The sequence below is a fragment of the Triticum dicoccoides genome, chromosome 7A, assembly GCF_002162155.2.
Source record: "Triticum dicoccoides isolate Atlit2015 ecotype Zavitan chromosome 7A, WEW_v2.0, whole genome shotgun sequence".
Classification (NCBI taxonomy): Eukaryota; Viridiplantae; Streptophyta; class Magnoliopsida; order Poales; family Poaceae; genus Triticum; species Triticum dicoccoides.
Genome location: NC_041392.1, coordinates 438,859,707 through 438,871,818, shown reverse-complemented (window position 1 = coordinate 438,871,818; position 12,112 = coordinate 438,859,707).

The following is a 12,112-nucleotide window of genomic DNA, read 5'->3' as shown; positions in this document are numbered from 1 at the left end:
GATCTTGGGGCTCGCTTTGCTGACTTAGAGAAACAGCAGATACAACTGAACCTTGACTTGGAGCTGGCCAAGACAGAGCTGCAAAGGGTCAAGGACGACGCCACTGGTAAGACGAATTTGTCGACTGGTCCGTCTTAAGCTTGACTTCCCTTCTGCTCTTTCTGAATCAGGCATCATTTCTTTACAGAAAAACTGAGAGAAGCTCTGGTGAAGAAGGACCAGGATTTGGATGCTTCTCGAAAGGAGGCTGACGACAAAACCGCTCTAGCTGCACAGAAACTGGCTTCGGTCGGCCAGTTGGAAGAAGAGAATACCAGGCTGAAGTCTGCTCTGAATGACGCCAACAAGGAGTGCTCGCGCTGGAAGAAGGAGAATCTCATCCTGGGCGAGAAGATGGAAAGCATTGCTCGTAGGAGGGACGGTCTGGAGAGCTACCTGAGGAGTCTTGGCAAGAAGTTGTTCATCAAGCTTGAAGGTGCACATTTTGTTACGACTGATTTTTTTTGTGTCGACTCGGCGTATGTAAATTGACTTATCCTTGGATCGTGATGCAGAGTTTTGCCAGAACTTCGAGGAGGAGACTGGGCAGATCGAACCTGGTTTGGATCCAATCAATTCTCCCGTGAAAGATGAAACTGCCATGAATCTGCTCCGACTGGAATCCCGCATTGACGGTGTCGTGGACTACTTGGCTCGACTGAAGGTCGCCATGTCGCGGATTGACCCAGCACTTTGGCCAGAGGCTGTGCTCCAAAATGATCTCGAGTCCCTGATGACTCGACTAAATGAAATCCCAGACCGAGTGCAGGAGTGGAAGAAGTCTGCTGCTCGGTGTGGCGCTCACATGGCTCTGTCTTTGGTTCGTGTCCACTGCAAGGAGGTGTGACAAGACAAACTGGCAGCAATCAAGGTCACCAACCCAGAAACATGACTTCCGAACTTTTATGGAGACTTTCATCGCTGCAGCCACTTGGATAGCCGACGGCATCGACCTGGATGAGTTCGTCGAGCCTGCCAGCCCTCCTCCCGCGGAGTGAACAAACTTTTATGCCTCACCTTAAATTTGCCTCGGAATGCCGAGTGGTTTTTGTAACCGTTAAACTCTTTCGGGCTGAATGCCCGAGTACTTTGATCTGTGGTCCGAAAACCTTTAGGATTTATCCGAACTTGGTTTATCGTTGAATATCTTTATGCGTTCCCCGTCGAGTGGAAATCGTTCTTTATTCGAGACAACTTTTGTATTTGCGGCGCAGCTCTGAAGGAGACGGTATCAGTCGACCTGCACCTCGTCGTCTTTGCGGGTCAGCGATGGATCGTACGTTGTATTTGTGGCGAAACTCCCCAAGGAGGAGGCGGCAGTCGACCTGCCCCTTGTTACTGCAGAGCAGGATGAAGTGTGTGTTGTATTTGTGGCAAAGCTCCCCAAGGAGGAGGCGGTAGCCGACCTGCCCCTTGTTGCTGAAGCAGGATGTGTTTCAAACTTAGGCGAGTGCTGGACTGCAGCTAAGTCCCCGAGTGGGAGGGCTACTCTCCACTCGGTAGGATTTTTTCAAACTTAGGCGAGTGCCTGACTACAGCTAAGTCCCCGAGTGGGAGGACTGCTCTCCACTCGGTAGGATTTTTTCAAACTTAGGCGAGTACCTGACTGCAGCTAAGTCCTCAAGTGAGAGAACTTAGGCGAGTACTGGACTGCAGCTAAGCCCCCGAGTGGGAGGACTGCTCTCCACTCGATAGGATTTTTTCAAACTTAGGCGAGTGCCTGACTGCAGCTAAGTCCTCAAGTGAGAGAACTTAGGCGAGTACTGGAGTGCATTTAAGCCCCCGAGTGGGAGGACTGCTCTTCACTCGGTAGGATTTTTTCAAACTTAGGCGAGTGCCTGACTGCAACTAAGTCCTCAAGTGAGAGAACTTAGGCGAGTACTGGACTGCAGCTAAGCCCCCGAGTGGGAGGACTGCTCACCACTCGGTAGGATTTTTTTAAACTTAGGCGAGTGCCTGACTGCAGCTAAGTCCTCCAATGAGAGAACTTAGGCGAGTACTGGACTGCAGCTAAGCCCCCGAGTGGGAGGACTGCTCTCCACTCGGTAGGATTTTTTTTTCAAACTTAGGCGAAACGGATTCGCAGCTAAGCCACCCACTGGGGGATTTCATTCACAAACAAAAGACGATAACAATCACTGAGAAAATTATAACGCTCTTGTCTTTGAAAAATAAACTACAAGAGTTTTTTCTTATTACATCTCATCCGAGTGAGAATTCAAGTATAAAAGGGGCGGAGTAGCTCCGCATTCCAGGCTCGCGGCTCATCAATCTGGCGATCGACATTGTAGAGGTGGTATGCTCCATTGCGAAGGACTCTGGTGACTATGAAGGGGCCTTCCCAAGTAGGGGCGAGTTTGTGTGGTTTCTGCTGATCCACTCGGAGGACTAAGTCTCCCTCTTGGAAGGCTCGACCCTTCACATTTCTGGCATGGAATCGGCGCAAGTCTTGTTCGTAGACGGTCGATCGGATCATGGCCATTTCTCTTTCTTCTTCCAGGAGGTCGACTGCGTCCTGCCGGGCTTGTTCTGCTTCATCTTCAGAGTAGAGCTCGACTCGGGGAGCGTTGTGAAGCAGGTCACTTGGCAAGACTGCCTTGGCTCCGTAGACCAGAAAGAATGGGGTTCTTCCGGTCAATCGGTTCGGGGTTGTCCTCAATCCCCAAAGGACTGATGGAAGCTCGTCGACCCATGCACCTGATGCGTGCTTGAGATCGCGCATCAACCGGGGTTTCAGTCCTTTGAGAATTAGGCCGTTTGCCCTTTCTGCTTGCCCATTCGACCGGGGGTGAGCGACCGAAGCATAGTCGGCTCGGGTACCCTAAGAGGCGCAAAAGGCCCTGAATTTGTCAGAATCGAAGTTTGACCCATTGTCAGTGATGATGCTGTGCGGAACTCCATATCTGAATATCAACCCTCTGATAAAACTGATAGCAGTGCAAGTGTCAAGGTTCTTGATAGGCTTGGCTTCAATCCATTTGGTGAACTTGTCGACTGCTACTAGCACATGAGTGAAGCCGCTCCTGCCTGTTCTCAGTGGTCCAACCATGTCCAGCCCCCAAATAGTGAAGGGCCAGACGAGTGGAATGGTTTTCAGAGCTGACGCGGGCTTGTGCGACATATTGGAGTAATACTGACATCCTTCACACTTGTCGACTATCTCTTTTGCCATTTCATTGGCTCTTGGCCAGTAGAATCCCGCTCGGTATGCTTTAGCCACAATGGTCCGAGAGGACGCATGGTGACCACAGGTCCCCGAGTGGACATCATCAAGGATCATCCGACCTTCTTCTGGTGTAATACACCTCTGACTGACTCCAGTCACGCTTTCTTTATATAACTGTCCTTTTATGACTGTAAAGGCCTTGGATCGTCGGACGATCGATCGAGCCTCTTCTTCGTCTTCTGGGAGCTCTTTCCTTAGGATGTATGCAATGTACGGTACTGTCCAGTCGGGAGTGCTGACCAAGACTTCCATGATCAGGTCGACTACAGCTGGAATTTCAACTTCAGTCGAATCCGTGGCGCTTTTTGGCTGCGGGGCCTCTTCACTGAAGGGATCCTCCTGAACTGATGGTATGTGAATGTGTTCCAAAAACACATTGCTGGGGATGGCTTCTCTTTTGGAACCTATTTTTGCCAGATCATCAGCTGCTTGATTTTTCAGTCGGGGTATGTGATGAAGCTCTAACCCCTCAAATTTCTTCTCCAGCTTTCTTACTGCATTGCAATAACCAGTCATGGCTGGACTTCTGACGTCCCATTCCTTCATCACCTGATTAACCACCAAATCTGAGTCGCCATAGACCATGAGGCGACGGACGCCGAGTGAAATGGCCATGCGCAACCCATACAAAAGTGCTTCGTATTCTGCCTCGTTGTTGGAGGAATCAAAGTGGATTTGAAGAACATAACTGAGTTTATCTCCTATGGGGGAGACCAACACTACTCCGGCACCGGAACCATTCAACATCTTGGAACCGTCGAAGAACATGGTCCAATGCTCCGAGTGAACCTGAGTTGGCAGCTGCTGTTCAATCCACTTGGCGACGAAATCTGCGATTGCCTGGGACTTAATAGCCTTCTTTGCCTCAAACTTGATATCTAGGGGAAGGAGTTCAATCGCCCATTTTGCCACTCGACCGGTTGCATCCCTATTATGCAGGATCTCTGATAATGGAGCGTCGCTGACGACTGTAATGGAATGATCAGAGAAGTAATGAGCAACTTTCTTTGTGGTCATATAAATCCCGTATACAAGCTTCTGATAATGAGGATATCTTTGCTTCGACGGGGTCAAAACTTCAGAAATATAATATACTGGGCGCTGAATTTTGAAGGCCTTTCCTTCTTCTTCCCGCTCGACCATAAGTACCGTACTGACGACTTGTCCCGTGGCTGCAATGTAAAGCAGCAAAGGCTCCTTACTGATTGGGGCAGCAAGCACCGGCTGGGTGGAGAGCAGAGCTTTGAGCTCTGCAAATGCTGCATCAGCTTCAGGAGTCCACTCGAACTTGTCAGACTTCTTCATCAATCGGTAAAGGGGCAATGCCTTTTCACCGAGACGAGATATGAATCGACTTAAAGCGGCCAAGCAACCAGTAAGCTTATGGACGTCGTGCACTCACACAGGACTTTTCATTCGGAGTATAGTGCCGACTTTTTCTGGATTGGTGTCGATTCCCCATTCGGAAACGAGAAAACCGAGTAATTTTCCGCCAGGAACTCCGAATGTGCACTTTGATGGATTAAGCTTGATATCATACCTCCTGAGGTTGGCAAAGGTTTCAGCAAGGTCAGTCAGCAGGTCGGAACCCTTCCGTGACTTGACCACAATATCATCCATGTACGCCTCCACATTCCGACTGATTTGGGTGAGCAAACACTTCTGAATCATCCTCATGAATGTGGCTCCGGCATTCTTGAGGCCGAACGGCATGGTAACATAATAGAAGCACCCGAATGGAGTGATGAAGGCTATTTTGATCTCGTCAGGTCCATACAGACGGATCTGATGGTACCCGGAATAGGCGTCTAAAAAAGACAGTCGCTCACATCCCGCAGTCGAGTCGACTATCTGATCGATGCGGGGGAGAGGAAAATGATCTTTCGGGTAGGCCCGATTGATATGTTTAAAGTCAATGCACATGCTAAGTGACTTGTCCTTCTTGGGGACCATAACAACGTTGGCGAGCCACTCGGAGTGGTAGATTTCTCGGATGAACTCCGCTGCTAAGAGCCGAGCCACCTCCTCGCCAATGGCCTTTCTCTTCTGGACAGCGAACCATCGGAGATGTTCCTTGACAGGTTTTACTTTTGAGTCGACTCTTAGGCGGTGCTCAGCCAGCTCCCTGGGAACACCCGGCATGTCAGAAGGCTTCCATGCGAAAATGTCCCAGTTCTCACAGAGGAACTGGATGAGCGCTTCTTCCTATTTGGAGTCGAGTGTTGTCGAGATATGAGTTGGAGCAGCACTGGGGTCGGTCGGGTGGATGTGAGCTGTCTTCGTATCGCCAGTCGACTGAAAAGCTGATTCTATAGCGGGCTTCTTGGCTCGCAACAAATCACTCGGGTCTGCAGTCTTCTGGTATTCCTGCAACTCCACCACTGCCATCTGAGCATCGGTGATCTTCGAACCTTTCTGAAAACATTCTTCCGCTTGCTTCCGATTGCCCGTAATAGTGATCACACCTTTGGGGCCAGGCATCTTCAATTTGAGATACACATAACATGGTCGGGCCATGAAGTGTGCATAAGCCGGCCTGCCCAAAATAGCATGGTAGGCACTCTGGAAGTCTACAACTTTAAATGTCAACTTTTCTTTGCGGTAATTCTTGGAATCACCGAAAACCACATCAAGAGCAATCTGGCCGAGTGATTCAGCCTTCTTCCCAGGAATGACTCCATGGAAACTCATGTTGCTGGCACTGAGTCTGGACATCGGAATGCCCATCCCTTTCAATGTCGCAGCATACTATATGTTCAAACCACTGCCGCCATCCATCAAGACTTTGGTCAGTCGAGTGCCTTCAACCACTGGGTCGACCACCAGAGCTTGCCTCCCAGGGGTGGCAATATGCGTTGGGTGATCGGATTGGTCGAACATGATGGCAGTCTGAGACCATTTCAAATAACTTGGTGTCGCCGGAGCAACCATATTCACCTCTCGGTTGATGACTTTCAGTCGACTTTTGCTCTCAACATCAACAAAAATCATCAGGGTGGAATTGACTTGGGGGTATCCATCGTCGCTATCTTCCTTGTCCTCAACTTTGTCTGACTCCTTCTCTTTATCTTTGGGTTGCTTGCCCTGGAACTGCTGGATCAAGAGTCGACACTGTCGAGTGGTATGTTTTGGGTAAATAAAATTACCCTCTTCATCTTTCTTAGTATGGACGAGGCACGGCAAATCCAACACATCATTTCCGTCTTGGTCTTTAACTTTCTTGGGGTTCCAAGGTCCTTTGGGTTTCCCCTTAAACTTTCCTTGAGTCACAGCCAAGGCTTCCCCAGGAGCAGCTGGCTTGGCTTTCTGCTTCTGTTTCCGATTGGAATTTCCTCCGGTTTCTTGGGCGACTGACTTCAGCTTGCCACTCCGGAGTCGATCCTCATCTTCTCCATTAGCGTACTTGGTGGCAATCTTCATCATTCGGTTCAGAGACATATCTCCGGTTCGACCGAATTTCAGATTCAGTTCTCTGTACTTGACGCCTTCTTTGAAGGCACAGGCTGCTTGGTGGTCAGGCACATTCTCTACCGTGTGGTGCAACGTGATCCATCTCTGGATGTAATCCCTCAAGGTTTCATTCGGCTTCTGCACGCAGGACCGCAATTCCGTCAACCCTGCCGGTCATTTGCATGTTCCTTCAAATGTGGTGACAAACACTCGGGCGAGATCTTCCTAAGTGTAAATGCTGCTGGGTGCTAACTGGTTCAGCCACGCTCTGGCCGAGCCCTCCAACATGAGAAGCAGGTGCTTCATGGCCACCTCATCATTGCCGCCACCAATCTGGGCGGCCACTCGGTAGTCTTCAAGCCAAGTATCGGGCTTGGACTCGCCAGTGAACTTGCTGACTCCAGTCGCCAACCTGAAGTTGGGAGGAATCACAGCGGCCCTGATGGCTCTACTAAAGCACTCTAGCCCCGAAACATGTGTCTGCTGCTGGTAGGAGCATCTCTGTCGTCTCCTTCCCGGTGAGCTCTGTTCCTGTCAACCAAACCTTGAACAAGAATGGATCTCGCATCAAAGCCTGGCTCCCTGGAGTCGACTGGAATCCTTCGCCCAACACTACGAGGGCGCCTATCATCCTGTTGTCGAGGCGCATACGACCCACTCCTCGGGGGAGGGGTGGGCACTCGACGTCGATCATCACGATCGAATCAGTGATCATATTGCTCACGATTACCATGCTGATTACGCCGCTCCCCACGTCCCTCACGCCTGGGGGACGATCTTGGGCTATGAGCCGACTGGACTGTGTCTGTGGCAACGGATCTACTGTGAATCCTGTTCCGCGACTGAGAAATAGCGGAATTCTGGTCTCCTGCTGCCCGGAGCAACGCTCTGATCTGCAGCAAGCCTCTGCCAGCCTCCGACTGGGAAGGCTGAATCGACTCTGCTATGCGGGCTGCAGATGCTAAATTCTGAATCGGAGTTTGATATACCTGCGGGGGCGGGAAGAGCTGACGTCGACTGGATTCGGGAACCCGTTGTCGCATACGCTCGTCGAGTGCTCGCTAGAGGTTCTCCAGTCGAGTGCGCTCGGCCAAGTTTGCCAGGCGCGCGTCCTCCAAGGCACGAGCCTCGGGGGTTTCTCCAATGATAGGAGTGTGCAATGCATCCATGTTCCGGCGGCGAAGTTCTTCTCTCTGCAGCGACGTGAGAGGCTCGGGAAGATATTCCTCATGAGGACGCGACGGGTCGCCTCCACCCGCGCCTCCATCAGTGCGGAGAAAACCGGGAGGACTGGGAGGTCCATCGACCATCAGAACCTCCGCCGCCGGATCGCTGCTGTCGCACTCGGATGCGGTCTCTGCAGAGCCGGTTGAACAGGCCGTAGAGGGATTCGTCGGGCTCGATCGCTGCGACTTGAGGGGTGGCCGACTAACGTGCCACCGCGTGTCTCGCCCACCGCTGGAGTCTCGACCGACCAGAGTGCTTGCGCTGGCGGGAAACTGGGAGGGAGGACAACACAGAAGCCGACCGGTAGGGGGTCGACGGTTGCCGCAGGAGAACGCCGCGGACGCACACGCTAAAGTGCGTTGCCCCACGGGCAGGGAGTGCGTCCACGTCGAGAAGAGCATCCTGAAGCCACGCGGAGTCGTCGGCGATGAACGTGAGCGCCGAGACGGATCTCGCGGCCCTCCACCAAAACTCCGCCGAAAACCATGATGATTCGGGTCGGAAAAGATCGCAACTCCTCCAACAAAATGCTAAAACACCTGCCCCACGGTGGGCTCCAACTGTTGGGGTTCTAAGTCTGACAGTGATGTAGGGGGGTAAGTATGGAGAGGCAAGATCTTAGCTATAGAGGAGTTGTAGGAACGCAAGATTTACGAGTTCAGGCCCTTCTCGGAGGAAGTAATAGCCCTATGTCTCAGAGCCAGGAGGCGGTCGACTGGATTATGCGTGTGTGAATTACAGGCGTGCGAACCCTTGTCTCAGAGGAGGGGGGCGGCTTATATAGAGTGCGCCCAGACCCCGGCCAGCCCACGATACAAAGGGTTCAATGTACATTAAGACAGGGCGTTACTGGTAACGCTAGTAATAAAGTGCTATGATGACCATAAAAGCTACTTAAAAACCGACCGTTAGCATGCGGAGCGCCTTTAGGTCACCTGACCGTCGAGTGGCTTGGTCTTGGTCGAGTGATTGCTTCTTGGTCGAGTATCTTCAAGTTTGTCGAGTGAGACACCTTCAAGTCGATTGAAAGATGATTTCTTCTGAAGATGTCCTTGGGTAGGTTAGTTTGGACAGGTCCATGACCCTACCCTAGGTATATAGCTTCATCACTGCGCGGGGGCGCGGCCGGGGCGGCTGGAGGCGCCGAGGAGCCGCTGTGGGTGGTGCCGGCGACGAGGGTGGTGTGGATGGCCCGCGCCTTCACCCGCTTCATCTGCCGCTCCTCCAAGCGGAGGTATGCAACGAACTTGGCAAATGACGGGTTGGGGATGAGAATGAGGTTTGCCGCGGCGTTGCCGAAGTCCTCGTTGAGCCCGGCGGTGAGCGTGCTGAGGAGGAGGTCATCATCGATCTTCGCGCCAATATCGCGGAGCTCGTCAGCGAGAGTCTTCAGGCGGCGACAGTAGTCATCGACGGAGGTGTTGTCCTGGTGACACCCAAAAAACTCTTGCTGCAAAAAAACGCGACGCTGGAGCTGGTTGTTAGTGAAGAGCCCGTTCAGCTTGGTCCATACGGCGCAGGCATCGTCACCGTCCGTCACGACCGTTTGGAAGAGGTCCGGCAAGATGGTGAGGAAGAACCAACGGATGATCGTGGTGTCGATGATGGACCAGTCATGGACTCGGGGACGAGGCTGGAGTTGACGATACAGTCCACGTGGTCAATGAGGTGATACTCCCGAAACACGAGAGAAAAATACGTCTTTCACGTAGGAGGAATCCTCCTGCGAGAGACGAACCGACACTCGCTTGAAGATGTTGAGATTACGGATGTCGTTGACGTTAGGAGGGTTGGCGTCGGTGAACGGATTGAAGTTGGTGGGCGTGAAGGAGGTGACGAACAACATAACGAGGACAGAACGGTACGGCTCGGGTTGGAACTGGCAGCAGCTGCGGGCGATACGCGGCGGCTGGACGGGCGATACGCACGGCAGCAGTGGCTATACGCGCGGCTATACGCGAGCTGGACAGGCGGTACGCGGCGCTATGAGCCGTGCTATACACACGACAAATTCAGACGACTCATACACGATAAACTAAATTTAGCTGGACATGCGTGCATGCATCGGAACATTTATCGCTGGATTTCCATGTCGTGCAATCATAACTAGTACTCCCTCCGTTCCCAAATATTTGTCTTTCTAGAGATTTCAATAAATGACTACATACGAAGCAAAATGAGTGAATCTACACTCTAAAATATGTCTACATACATTCGTATGTTGTAGTCCATTTGAAATGCTAGAAAGACAAATATTTGGGAACGAAGGGAGTATCATGCATGCCAAGTAGGCAATTTTGATGATTTGTCATAGCATTAAATGAAGAAAGAGATGGTTGAGTATCATATCATGATACCGTTTCATAATAAATACAATGCTACTATGTGTCATGCATGACAATAAATAAAGTCATCTATGATACTAGTACATGATACTATGCATTAGGGAGGTAGTATCACACACTAGTTTCATATGCATGATATTAACTTATGATACTACCCATTACAAGCAGCCTAAAAGAGTGGAGGAGTATTTAAATGCGGGCAACGTAAAAAAAGAGATCGTAATAATTCCTCTGATATAAATTAATTATCTAAATTAAATGACGCAACCTCTATGCAAGACCCAACATTGTATAGAGGACGTCCATTAATTCGGAGGGAGTAATATATTTTCCGTCCAACTTTTAATATAATACTATTTCCTTCGTTCCTAAATATTTATCTTTCTAGAGATTTTAGCAAGTGACTATATACAGAGTAAATGAGTGGATCTACACTCTAAAATATATCTATATACATTTGTATGTGGTAGTCCATTTGAAATCTCTAAAAAGACAAATATTTAAGAACGGAGGGAGTAGTATTTTTCATGAAAATACCAAAATTTAGACTGAGCTCCATGCAGGTTGAAAACTTCAAAATTTAGACTGAACCACACCATTTATGTGAAAAACCAGCTAAACAAACTCAATTGACACGAGCCAAAAGTGTACTGTTGTTGACGTCCATCGCCAACACTCATGACAATGTATCCTACGGTCGATAAAATCATCGTGCTAAGACCAACCACCGAAGAAGAAGACTTGTATGAATCAAAAATTGCAGAGTTTGAACCATAACAAAGTTTCTGCCAACTCACATTCTGAAGGACCCAAAATAACACAATCACCGTCTCCTAGATTCAACACTGATAATCGAGATGACCACCGCTTCGATGAGAGATATGGAGAAAAAATATTTGCCCCCGCTGGTATTGGAGCATGGATAGGCAGAGACCTAATTAAGGCACCTAGACTACTAAAATCACAGAGAAAAAGTAACAGTTTTCCTCTCCCACAATTGATGGAGGTGAGAGTGTTGAGTATATGTGTTATGTGCATATTGTGTACTGGGCCCGCCTCCTAGTTTTTTATATAGTTGAGGTCCGAGGTTCATCTTTATACATCATATATACGTGCTATACACGAAGAGCACGGCTCATATCTCATACATGGTATCAGTTTTTTAGGTTCTAAACCCTAGTCTTCCGCCGCCGCGCCTTCTCCGTGCCGCCGCCGCCGCCACCTTCCCTCCGTTGCCGCCCGCACATCCACTGCGCCGGCTGCCGCTACCATCCCACGTGCGCCTGCAACTCGCAAGCCGCCGCTAGCCCTGCTCGCCTGAAACTGATTCATGCACGATCCTTGTGGCCGATGTATGCACGACATGGAAATCCAGCGATAAATGTTCCGATGCATGCACGCATGTCCAGCTGAATTTAGTTTATCGTGTATGAGTCGTCTGAATTTGTCGTGTGTACCGGCCTGATTATCGTCCCACTTTTGCATTTCCCGACCTGCGTGCACCCAACGCATAAGAGCATCTCCAACAGCCGCGCTAAACTAGCGCCGCGCCGCAAATTAGGCCGTTTTAGCGTGCGCGCAACGCGGCGGGTCGCTCCAGCGGGCGCGCAAAAACGGCGCGCGCGCTATAACGGGTTGGGCGCGCGGTTGAAAACACTTACCCGCGCGGCGTATTTCGGGCGCCAGCTACAGCGCGCGGCACACTCGAGCGCCCGCGCCGCACTCTCTCCTTTCCTCGTCCTACGCCCTGCGCGCGCCGGCGCCCTGCCACCCACCCATGGAGGCGCACACCGACGCCCCGCTCACCCCGCTGTACAGCCGCGAC